Source organism: Rhynchophorus ferrugineus, unplaced genomic scaffold (genome assembly GCF_030347505.1).
Source record: "Rhynchophorus ferrugineus isolate W39M unplaced genomic scaffold, kcgeb_rfMv2 rfM8, whole genome shotgun sequence".
Classification (NCBI taxonomy): domain Eukaryota; kingdom Metazoa; phylum Arthropoda; class Insecta; order Coleoptera; family Curculionidae; genus Rhynchophorus; species Rhynchophorus ferrugineus.
This window is the reverse complement of record NW_027472587.1, coordinates 17528624-17540759: the sequence shown is the minus strand read 5'-3', so window position 1 is coordinate 17540759 and position 12136 is coordinate 17528624. Positions and strand designations below refer to the sequence as shown.

Sequence of the window (12136 nt, the reverse complement as noted above, 5' to 3'; positions counted from 1 at the left end):
AGTTGATGACGTAAGTTCACTGCTGTATTGAACAGAATCTATATTATGTATATTTGGTTGGTCTATTTTCTGATAGAAAAGAAATCTCAGTATCGCTGTTTAGCCGGCTCGGTGGCGCAGTGGTAAAGGCGATGGGACAGTCCTCCTACTGTTGCGATAGCTACGGGTTCGAATCCTGCTGGGGCATGGTCGTAAATTTATGTTTGCGATTGTTTAAAATTTTTGAATTATAGACAAAAGAGTAAAATCCGACAAGGAAAATGATCCCAGTCACGCCAGTAACCAGGCTGGGTAAGACCGCGTGTCTTCTGTGATGATTTCTCAAGTTGGTCACTCGCCAGTCGGTAGGCTTAATGCTGAGGACCGTGGTTCGGAGCCCACGTTAAACTGTAGGTCCAGTCCAGATAAACCCATAGTTGGTAAAAGGAGACTTCAAAATGTATATGAAAAAAATATCGCTGTTTAATAAGTCGCCTCTTTTTTTGTAGTAGTTTTTTTTATTAATACCCTTGCCCAAACAGCAAAAATAATTATCAAGAGAAGAGGACAGTTTGACTAGACAGTTTAGACAGATAAACTATTTCAATTATTTAGTGAGTTTTTTTTAACAGATTTACCTGTTGACTATCTCAGGATTTTAGTGGTAGTACTTAGCGGTTATTTATTTAAACAATAGATTCAAATGTGTTCTTCCTCTAGTATTAGTGACTGAGTCCCACCCTCTACTGTAATAATAAAATATAGCATATTTTCTTATGAAAAGTGATGTTAAAATATCATCAAATGTTTAGTTCTATTGTTAACAAATAGATGTCGCAACAGTTTGCATATTAATCGTGTTAATTCCATAGAGCTGCCCCAGAAAACATGTCTGAATTATCGCTAAATGTATGAAACATTGTTAGAGCAACTGTGGATTGTTTTTCGAGAAAATAATACTCTTACCTTTCACAGGGGACAATGGCAGGTCTGCTCGACCAACGTGAGTTCGGCAAACAAAAGCCGTAACTATATTAAATCCAAACCGGACTGAACTACATATGGCCGATTATCGATCACACTCCGTTATTATAACTGGAAAACTCGGTCCAGGTTTATCTTCTTGAATGTCAGCAAATATGCTGTCGTTATCTATCCTGTTACCGCAAACACAAACGCCGTTCAGCTATATTTATTTATTATTGTCCAACACTCAGCAAGCAACGCAAATCCACTTTGATATATGGCGAATTGCGCGAAGGTTTTTCTTTTAAAGGAGGATGTCATTCAACATCCAGACAGATCTAGTTATGTGAGCTCTGGAAATAAGACTTCTTTTAAAAGTTTATCCAGATTTGATTGATTTTATTGTGGTATTATACTTTTTTATTGTAATATTCAATTTAAAATTCGAGGTTGCGTTATAATAAATTGTGTTTGTTATTGTTTGAAGGTAATAAAGCAGTGAAGCCATTTTATATGAGATTACTAGAGGACTCTACAGACGTTGTCCTGTCCGAATATTGGCTTTTTGTTTGGATGGAATAATTTATTTTTAAAAGATAGGAAAAAATAAGAATGTTTAGCATATTTTAGATTTTATGAAAAAAACAATACTTTAAAAGCAACGAAATAGAATAATAAAATTAATGTACACCAGAAAATATACAGAATGCAAAAGATTATAAAAGACCTAGTTTGCATTATTGGATTTACATTTAAATAACATGATCAAAAACAGTGTCTCTAGGCGTAACTATATCTTTTTTGCATAAAGCCGAATAATTATGTCTCCCTTCTTTGTTATTTAATAGTAAGTTAATTGCTTTCCCTGGAGCATTTCTAGTTGAAAACAAAATTTACCAAAATTAAGAAAAACTTTTCTTTATTTTAGGAAAATAAATATCAAGCAAAACAAAAATGAAATTATGTAAAGTTATTGATAGACCAACCCCAAGTTTCAGTTGCTAGCCGGAACTTTGGTTAACTAGGATATCGTTCATCTAGGCAACTAAAACCATACAAATAAGCAATAAGATTTACGAAACTTAAAGAACTGTATTAAAGAGAACACAATATCACAGTTATATTCAATAATCACATAGGGAACACGTCTCAGATACTCAGTAATTCCAAGGTTAAGTATGTCTAGGAGGAACTGGGAGAATGGTGCGTACAAAACCTTGGTTGAATGCTGGATGGATACTAGTCATAAAAGTCAAGATTTTGAGAGAAAACTTTGATTTATAATAACAGTTTACTTTTAGCAATCGTTGTAGTATTATAGCCCCTTAATATTTCATCAAAAGTGGCAATCGCGAAAGATCTACGAGAATATATATCGTGATATAAACTAGACGCAGCTTTAAATGCAAACAGAACTAAACATATATAATGCAGGACGCTGCTATTATTGTGACTGCAGAAACAGTAACAGGGACATTATTATATTCGCTAACGTCGTGAAAATATAAAATCCAACCATTCCTTCCCTATATTCTTCATATTGCTAGTCTAGTAATCAAGTACATGCTCCAATACAATATTGGTTGTGTCCCATCTTCGCTCGATTATGCAAATAACATCGAAGTTCAACGACTGCGTTAATTCAGAATTATACACGACGACATCCTTATCAATATCTATAAAAATGTCATAGTCAGAGGTGGTGCGAACGCAAAAAGACTGTAATATATTCCCCATCTTTCCATATTTAAACAAAACCGACGTGGGCCTCATAAATATTTAAACAAAAATTTGCGTTCGTTAAAGACGAAAGGTTTTTTGGGTCTCGGAAAATGGAGAAATGCAGCTGACTAGTACGGTTTTAAATGAGCAGCATCTCCAGTGATGCCCGAGAGACCGTATTTTAACTCATTACAAGGCTTTTCTTGCTTTTTCTTCCTTTCTAGTTAAGATAAATATTGTTTTGTAAAAGTCAGGGTCTGCTTTTAGATCCATCTATTTTGATTTAAAATAATATCATTTTAAGCAATATATCAATGTACCAGAGTCATTCAAATAGTTCACAATGTCCCTTAATAATGTTTTACTTTTCTCCCCTCTCATTCCAGTGCTCAGACTAAGTCTGTTAAGTGTTTTCTATATATATATATATATATATATATATATATATATATATATATATATATATATGGAAAAACTGGAAAAATATTTCGGATCATAGAATTATTTGCAACTTTTATATACCACCAATATTGTGCCCAATATTGTAAAAAGAAAAATATCATTATTTTTAAGATTCATTTTATAGTTTTTGAGGTACTGTAATAATATTTAAAAATAAAATAGTATAAATGTAAAAAATAGTATAAGAAAAAGTTTGAAATTGGCCAAAAATTGCGATTTTTCCTGACTTGCAATATATGGAAAAATTGCAAAAATATTTCAGATCTTAGAATTAGTTGCAACTCCAACCAGAAATATAAGAAAAAATTGAAAGAACGAATTTGAAGATTTATACTATATTTAGCAAGCAAATTGATTGAATTCCATTTTTATAATTAATCAAAAAGTTTCTACAAGTGTTGAGGTACGGGTAAATGGCCACCTGATATGTTATCGTTAAAATTCAACAGTATTTGTTTTTCTACTCTACTTGTTTCACGTCTTGTATAGACGTAATTACCAAGGTCAACTAGTTTTGAATGGTCGTTTTGTGCCGCTCTCTATTCACGCTAAAACGTCGAGTGGATTTTGGAAATCTGGGACCTTTGAAAGGACCATCCCCAACTTGATGGCCCTATTACCGACGCAAAATAACCGGAGACCTTTCGCAAACAAGCGCCGTGCGCGACAGTCGCCTACGAAAATCCGATAGAAAGTTTCCGAACCTCCGGCCTCGGATGACTTGTTGAAAATAAGAAGGTCGGTTTACGCCGAAGACGCACTCTATTGACGGGATCGAGTCGACCCTCCGGTACTGGGGAAGAGAACAAAGTTTTTGCGAGAGGCTAGAATAATATTTGGGTTTGGATATTAATAAAGTTCGGCGGCGTTCTTTTATTTGGTCAGTTGACTTTGGACATGCTGCACAAGAAGAATAACATCGGGAAAATCAACATTGATATTTTTAATGAAAATCATATTTTGCTTGCATTTTCTAAATTAGTCACTTGGGCATAAAAACAATAGTACCACTAAATAAAGCATAAAATTTTATACCAACAAATGAAAATGGCCAAAAAATTGCGATTTCTCGATATGGAAACAGTGTAAAAATATTTCAGATCTTAAAATTACCTGACACTTTTATATACAATCATTATTCAGGCCAAAAAAATAAAAATATAATTATTTTTATGGTCCAGTTAATAGTTTTTCAGATATTCGTAAAAATTAATATTGAAAGATTTTTTATGAAAATGATATTTTGCTTGTATCTTTTAAACAAGTCACTTGGATATAAAAACAATACTACCTCGTAACATTTTGAACAAATATTGCAATTTTCGTTAGCTTGTCTTCATTTAAACCAAAATTATATAAAAAGTTTCGAAATGGTTAAAAACGCAATTTTTCCTAAGTGTATATATCGAGATAATGTGAAAATATTTCAGATCTTAGATTTGCTGAAACTTCGACGTACCACCAATATTATGACCAGGAATATAAGAATTTGATAATTTTCGCGGTTTAGTTAATAGTCTTTCAGATATTTGTACCTATTACCTCCGAATTTTTTTATGAAAATCATATTTTGCCTGTATTTTTGAAATAAGTCACATGCATATAACAACAGTAGCAGCTGCTAATAATGGTTGCCTTCTTTTAACCCAAAGTTATAAGAGAAAGTCTGAAAATGAGCAAGAATTGAGATTATTTTCTGAGAATATATGATAAATGGAAAAGTGTAAAAGTATTTGAGGTGTTCATTTGAAAGTGTTTGAATCTTCAATATATAAGCAATATTGGGGCTGAAAAAATGAAAATATCATTACTTTTAAAGGTCAGCTAATATGTCTCTAGATATTCGTAATAACAAGTTTCGTTAGTAATTAGAAAAAAATTATTGGTTTAAGTACTGGACATATGCTTTCAAAATTACGTAAAATTAGATCTAAATTCACCAAACTTTAGCACAGGACGATAACATAAATTAAAAATGACCCCTTGCCGTCTCCAGCTTCTGTTATTTATATATTTAATGCCAATTTTTAGTGGGAATATTTCTCCCCCTTCCGAAAATTAACTCAATTGCCGGGGTTTGCTAAAACTCTCTAATTGCTGCTTTGTCGGCGGAAAGTTCGCCGCTGGCGTCTTCGGGGGACCCTTTACACTTCTGCATCCGCAGAGGAATCCTGTTTTATTAATGTCAACTGTGTATCTTTACGAGATTGTGTCATTGTCGTAATTGATGGCTTCACTTTCATTTAGCTCATTTTTTATAATATTTTTGTAATATAATACAAATATATCTTGTCACGTTGTCAGCTCTTGTAAATTCTATGTATATTTCAGAAATAAAATTAATCGTACTAAATTCGTTCGTTCGTTCACTCAATTGGGATAAAATTATGCGGCAAAGAAGAAGCGTTTACTCAAATTAGCTTTTAGAATAATGCAATATTAATGTTAACAGATATTTTTAAAACTTCCACTAAAACAGCCGCTACGCATCGTAGATTACGTCGAATATACTGTCAAATTTGATTTGTAATAATGTAAAATTCGTTTTAAACAACTAAAGAGTGGATTTTTCCTTCTCAATTTACCTTACTTAAAAAGAGGTAGAATGCTGTCTGATGTGGCGGACTATATAACTATATAACTTTTGTTAAACGTCTCAAAATTATTTAACACGTGATTTCGAATTTCGTTCGTTTAAAAGGTTTGATGCGGCAACATTGCCACGTACTGACGTCATAAATTTTGATGACGTACATTGGTTGTTTTATTAGACTGAATATATAATACTTAGATTAATACCATCAATATAAAAAATAATAATAAGTTATTACATGTGAAAGAAAATATAACAAAAAAACTATTAAATTACTTAAATTACTTTAATTTATATGAAAATTATACTGGAAACTTATTGAGAAATTCTATAAATAGCGCCGGAACATTGTTTCAAAATTATAATGTATTTTCAATATGATGCCTGGATGCCACACCTTCCATCCAACTAATAGGTGATAGTAGAAAACTATCACACGCATATTTTTTTCAGAATTATACATATAAGAAGAAGACTCTTATAAAAATATGATTTTCGATAGTATCATATAAGACAGGAGTGTAAAAATTACCAGAAATCACAAATTATCAAAAGTGGTGTGTATGGGAGATGTTATGCTTGAAAAGTACGAACTAATTGACTTTACTTTTCATTGTTTGTTATTGTTTGTCAATGATACTTAATAAATTGAAATATAAACATACATACAACTGTTTATACATATAGAGGATTTAAGAGTGGTTACAAAAGGATTAACCACTTTTGTGTACACAACTGAGTGCTAATCTCATTTTAAATGCGAAGTATAAATATACAACTGTTAAACAACATAATCCAACTCGTAAATTGGATGGTTTTCACTTTTATCCAGATAAAATAACGGTTTTCCAAATTATTGAGTTATTCAGTGTATATAGACGCTAATCATCGAACATTCCAAATTGTATTTTCGACATTCAGTACTATTTTCCGTTAATTAAAAAAAATTAACTGACAGGCCTCGTCAGAGAGATCAGATACTTTTAGAAACATATGGCCATGCCGCTCCGTCATATCCCAATTATTGGTTTGGGTTTTAATGCTTTAAAAATAGTCTTTATGACGCCCGTGATGGTCTGGCAAACCAACTAAGTTCGAAAACTGAATTGTAAGACTCAGTGGACGAAAAGAACTCAGCTCAAGCTCTCAAAGAGCCTTCAGATAGCATCACGATAGATGAATTAACCGTTTCAGATGTTTACATACGATAGAAAAGGGGGGAAACGCGATTCATCCTCAATTGACATCTAATGATAACATGAGCATATACAATAACATAAACATATGCTTGTTTCATGGTTGACTAGATTTCACATTCTTATTAAATGATCCTTAAATGATCCATATATGTATGCACAGTAAGAAAAAGCAAAAACAGAAAGGAATAGAGATACAGAGGGAGATTATCCAAAAGGACGATGATTTACATCTTGTGTAATATTCTTTGGTACGTGCTTGTATATAAATATATAAATTTTTAACGGTATATGGAAGTTTGAAAGAATGAAGACTATAAATATTTCGGTTAGGAAGATTAATATTGGACGTCGGTAAATTTATGTCGGTCTTTTACCGAAATATAGCTCGGCATTAGATGGTTAAATTTAAGTAAGCCGAGAGGAAAAACTTCGAATCATATCCATAAATAAAGCTTATTACTTACTGATAATGATTGATTGTCATGGGACAATTGATGTATGAAAACGAAAGAAGTTTTAGGAGTGTTTTAAACTGGATATATGAACTTTAAAGGAAATGCCATGTATCCGAATACATTATGTTGTGGATGCAAAAGAGTTTATTCAAGGAGTGTCTTTAAGTTTGTTAATTATGATAAATTATGATTATTCACATCTTGAAATATATATATATATATATATATATATATATATATATATATATATATATAATTGGCGTGTTGACAAATGACTGCATTCAATTAGCAGACGGTCCCCCGCGATAAGGTACAAGTCACCATCGGATACAAAACCTTTAAATTTCGCGGTTTAAACCATTTGTCATCTCTCCTCGTGCCATTACGGCTAAGTGGCTCGAGGACCGTCGGGAAAAGGGGGATAAGAGGGGAGGACAGAGAGGGAGGGCGGCACCGGATGTAAACCCCGGCCTCCCGCGACGTTGGGGGACCTTTTAAAGCTCTTTTTCTGGCCCACGCAGCCACATCAAACGGAATCGTTGCTAACCTTTTAAATGTAACTGTGATGATGCACAGGTTCTAAAACGGGATGGATACTATATACCGCGTTCTTTATGTATAAGAGGGTTATCTTTTATATTTCGAGATTGTCATAAGGTAGTGTTTTTGAGTTGCAAACAACGATGTAGTTTTGTTTGTGACAACTACAAATGGAATGGCATCGGAAACAATTTCCAATAATCATTTTTGTAACTTAGATTGTGGGAAAACTTGTCTCTAGTGGTTGTTGGAGTATGTATTTGTCCTGATACTCTGACATTGTCATGTGACTAAAATTGAGATCGATTGAGTGATTCTTGGGCTATTAAAACCTCAATGGAATTGGAAGTGATGCCTCTAAGTTTCCGAAATGTATATGGAGATTTTTATTTTCCAGGAAATGATGTTTGTTATAAAATCCTATAAAATATAATGATGTAAATTAAAAATGAAGTGATACCATAAAAATTAAATTCATTAACAAAAAATAGATATGAAGTTAAACGAAAAGAGAAGCGTATAAAGCAATATACAGACCGATCCAAATATAACGTTGAGAGACGCGGATATTGCCGAGGAGGGATAAAAGTAAAAGAAAAATACAATCAGTAGAAATAAAATATCTCAGAAAAGTCTGTAGGATCTAACAAAGATGGACAGTATGAAAAATAAAGAAATAAGAAAATGTCTCAATGAATGAATCAGTGGAAGAATACATACAAAGAAGGTAACTTAGTTGATTGGAACACTTAGGAAAATATTGCAGAATAGAGGAAAAACCCCAGCCAAAGCAAGAATACTAAGTAAGGACAGAAAAAAAGGACGAAATTTGAACATTTGATATCAATTTTCTTTTATATAGTTTGTATTGTAGTTATTTTGTAATTTGCGAGAAGAAAATAAATATATACTTGTATCTTTTAATATGTCTACCCTTTGTTACATTTCAACATGCATCTTTAAGGTTTGACATATGACTATTCCTTGCCATATTTTACATTCTTATGACAATTTTTATATATTACAATGCTTGGCTAGTAACTGATTAAGGCTTAGTCGGCGGTACTTCTTGTGAGATCCACATATCCCGATATAAATATTAAATTTAAAGGAGTTACAACAGATGGTGTTATTGTGAATTAAATCAAATCGGGTATATTTGTAATCAACTTTCACTTCTCAGTATGTGTCATTTCGTCGAAGTGTGAACAAAAAATGTTTTCAGTGGGTTTAAAATGTCTGAATTTCTACCGAGTTAGTTGCATTTGCGGGAGGTGATTTTTGCTTCAATTTGATGAGAAATACGATTGAAGGCCATCGAATGTTGTGCGAAGCGTGTGAAAACCATTCTCTATAAATTTCAATAAGTGAATACCAGTTTCAGCGTTTTAAAAGTGGTGTTTTTGAAGTCGAAGACTAAAAGCATCTGCGATGACGAGTATATGAAGGTATTACTCGATAAAACTATCAAAGGGGGTTGCTACAATTAATGAGTTCGAGCCGAGCAGAGCGTAAAAAACGGTCAGAATACAAACAAAAACACAAAAATATTCGACCAAATCTTGTAAAGCTGGTGAAAACATATTTTTATATCCATCTACCGTATTCCACAGATATTTCTGCTTTTGGATACACTTGATCCGATATATGAGTCGTCTTCGTCAATTAAATGGTTTTTTCTCTATAGGTACCAATAGTGATTCAGTAGGTCTTATTTTATTTTTATAGCTCATGTTGAGTGCTTTTTATACCATCCAAGTACCACGGGGACTTAAAAACATATTTGGATCCATTGAACTGGAAAATGCTGACCCATCTACCGTATTCCACAGACCTTCCTGCTTTTGGATACACTTGACCTGATGTATAAGCTAACTGAGTAGCTGATATATCATTTTTGCCTATATTATTAATATTTACATAGACATTTATTAAGCATTGTGTTCCTGATCATTATTCCTTTATTTTTCGAGTTAATGTCTGTACCTGAGTTCGATTCATGTATAGCCTAAAAGGACATATAGTTCGTTCAAGATGGAGTCCGTAAATTGCCCGAAAGATAGGAAAAAGTAGCGGCTATCGGTGAACAATATGCTTCATTAGCCGGCCTGGTTGCGCAGTGGTAAAGGCCATAGGACGGCCCTCTTACTGTTTCGATAGCCGCGGGTTCAAATCCTGCTGGGGAATGGTCGTAAATTTATGTTTCTGATTGTTTAAAATTTGTGATTGTCCTAGGTGGGTATGTAAAATCCAACAAGGAAAATAATCCCAGTCACGCCAGTAACCAGGCTGGGTAAGACCGGGTGTCTTCGGAGATGATTTCTAATGTTGGTCACTCGCCAGTCGATAGGCTTAGTGTTGAGGACCGTGGTTCCGTGGACCAGTCCAGATAAACCCTTAGTTGGTAAAAGAAGACTTTAAAATATATTAAAAAATATATATATTCTTCATTTTTCACAGTAAAGCTTCAAATGAAAAAAATCCTTTAAAACTAATTTATAGGGCCGCTACATTTTCACGATGATATAATAAATTTCAATCAAAGATCGAAACAGCCAGGAAAAAAGGAAATAACCCCTGAGGGAAAAGGATCTAATGGACTTAATGCCCCGTCCTTTTTACATATAAATTTCCAGCGGCCATTAGCATTCACCTCACCCCCTTCGAAACGGCGCATCGATGGTTCGCGATATGGTCCGCGAGAATTAGCATTGCTTTCAGACGTTCGAACGTCCGACACCAACCTTGACACAGAAATCCAATTTCTGCAGGTCCCTTTCTTCTTGTTCGCGTGTTCTATCTTTTTCCTGCAGCGAAAAGGGTGACGTCGAGACCTCATAAATCCCGACATATAGTCGGTGTGACCGTAAACGTACACGAAGGGTTTTTAGACGTGTAATATACTGGTGGTGGTGGTGGTTAATTGATTGATTTAATGGGTTGGGGAATAAGTTATTTCGATTCTTTTGGTATCCAGTCTTCGTAAAAGGTATAAAACTGTTCTATGGTCGATGCTTAGTTGAGCAGCGATGTCGTGAAATGAATATATTTTAAATTAATTACATCTTATATTAAATATACTTAATTTACAAATTATTTTGTTACTACTGTTCTGTTGTACTTGCATTAATAGGCATTGCTTCCACGTTGCAGTGATTTAGCAACCATACATCATTCCAGATGAACAATTCGGTTTTCACGCTCACCACTCATCCATCCATCAGGCTACACGTCTGGCCGCACACATCCATCACGCTCTTGACCAACGTAGAAAGCTTGGAGCAATTCTTCTGGATCTAACCAAAGCCTTCGATAAGGTCTGGCATGACGGATTGATTGCAAAGTGCGTGCGGTTAGGCCTCCCAGAAGACCTAACCGTTCTCATCAAGTCCTATTTCTCGGACAGATCTTTCCAGGTCAAGATCAGAGACCACTTTCCCGTCGTAAACAAATCGATGCTGGCGTACCTCAAGGTTCCCCTCTGGGCCCAGCCTTATTTAACCTCTTTATTTCAGATCTGTCGAGAAAAGAGCACATTGACGTCGCGTTTTTCGCTGATGACACTGCTTTCTTCACGGCGGCCAGGTTCGAAGTTACAATTCATGAACGTTTACAGAAGCAGCTCGATCATGCGGTCAAGTGGTTCAAATTCTGGAGACCACAATAATTCCATGGCTGGATAACGTCACGTACCTAGGTCTTCATTTCGACCGGCGTTTCGGTTGGCATTGCCAAATCCAGAAAGCAATCCAAAAAGGTTCGGAGATAGCAAATCTACTATTTTCTTTGATCTGCCCTTCCAGCAGACTTCCCATCTCCATCAAATGCTTATTTTAAAAGATTTTAATTCGGTCCGTACTTCTCTATGGATCTAGTATCTACTTCAAGTTTGTTACACCCAACCAGGTCAAACGGCTTCAAGTTTTCAAAATAAGCTCCTCAGGAGAATATAAAACGCTCCATGATTTGTCAGAAATAATCAAATTCATAGGGAAACTGACACTCCAGAAATCAAGTACTTCATATCTCAATCATTCCACAAACAACAACTCAGCTCTTCTAAAAAACACTTGTTCGCGAGCTGGTCGACATGCACCGCGTCACCGCTAAGCTCCCCCCCTTTTTCCAGGCTGAAACGGCCTCATCCGTCGATACAGTCATATCTTTTGCCCCCATACAAAAGTATCCAGTTGTGTGTTAAATCAGGTTCGCGAATCAAT

The 12136-nt window shown here is 34.4% G+C and overlaps 1 protein-coding gene across 1 annotated transcript in view; it reads right to left on the bottom strand.

Annotated features, from left to right (window-relative positions):
• LOC143200771 (uncharacterized) overlaps positions 1 to 12136 on the bottom strand; it is a 183759-nt gene that overhangs the window by 55534 nt on the left and 116089 nt on the right. The gene's annotated exons all lie outside the window — the stretch shown is intronic.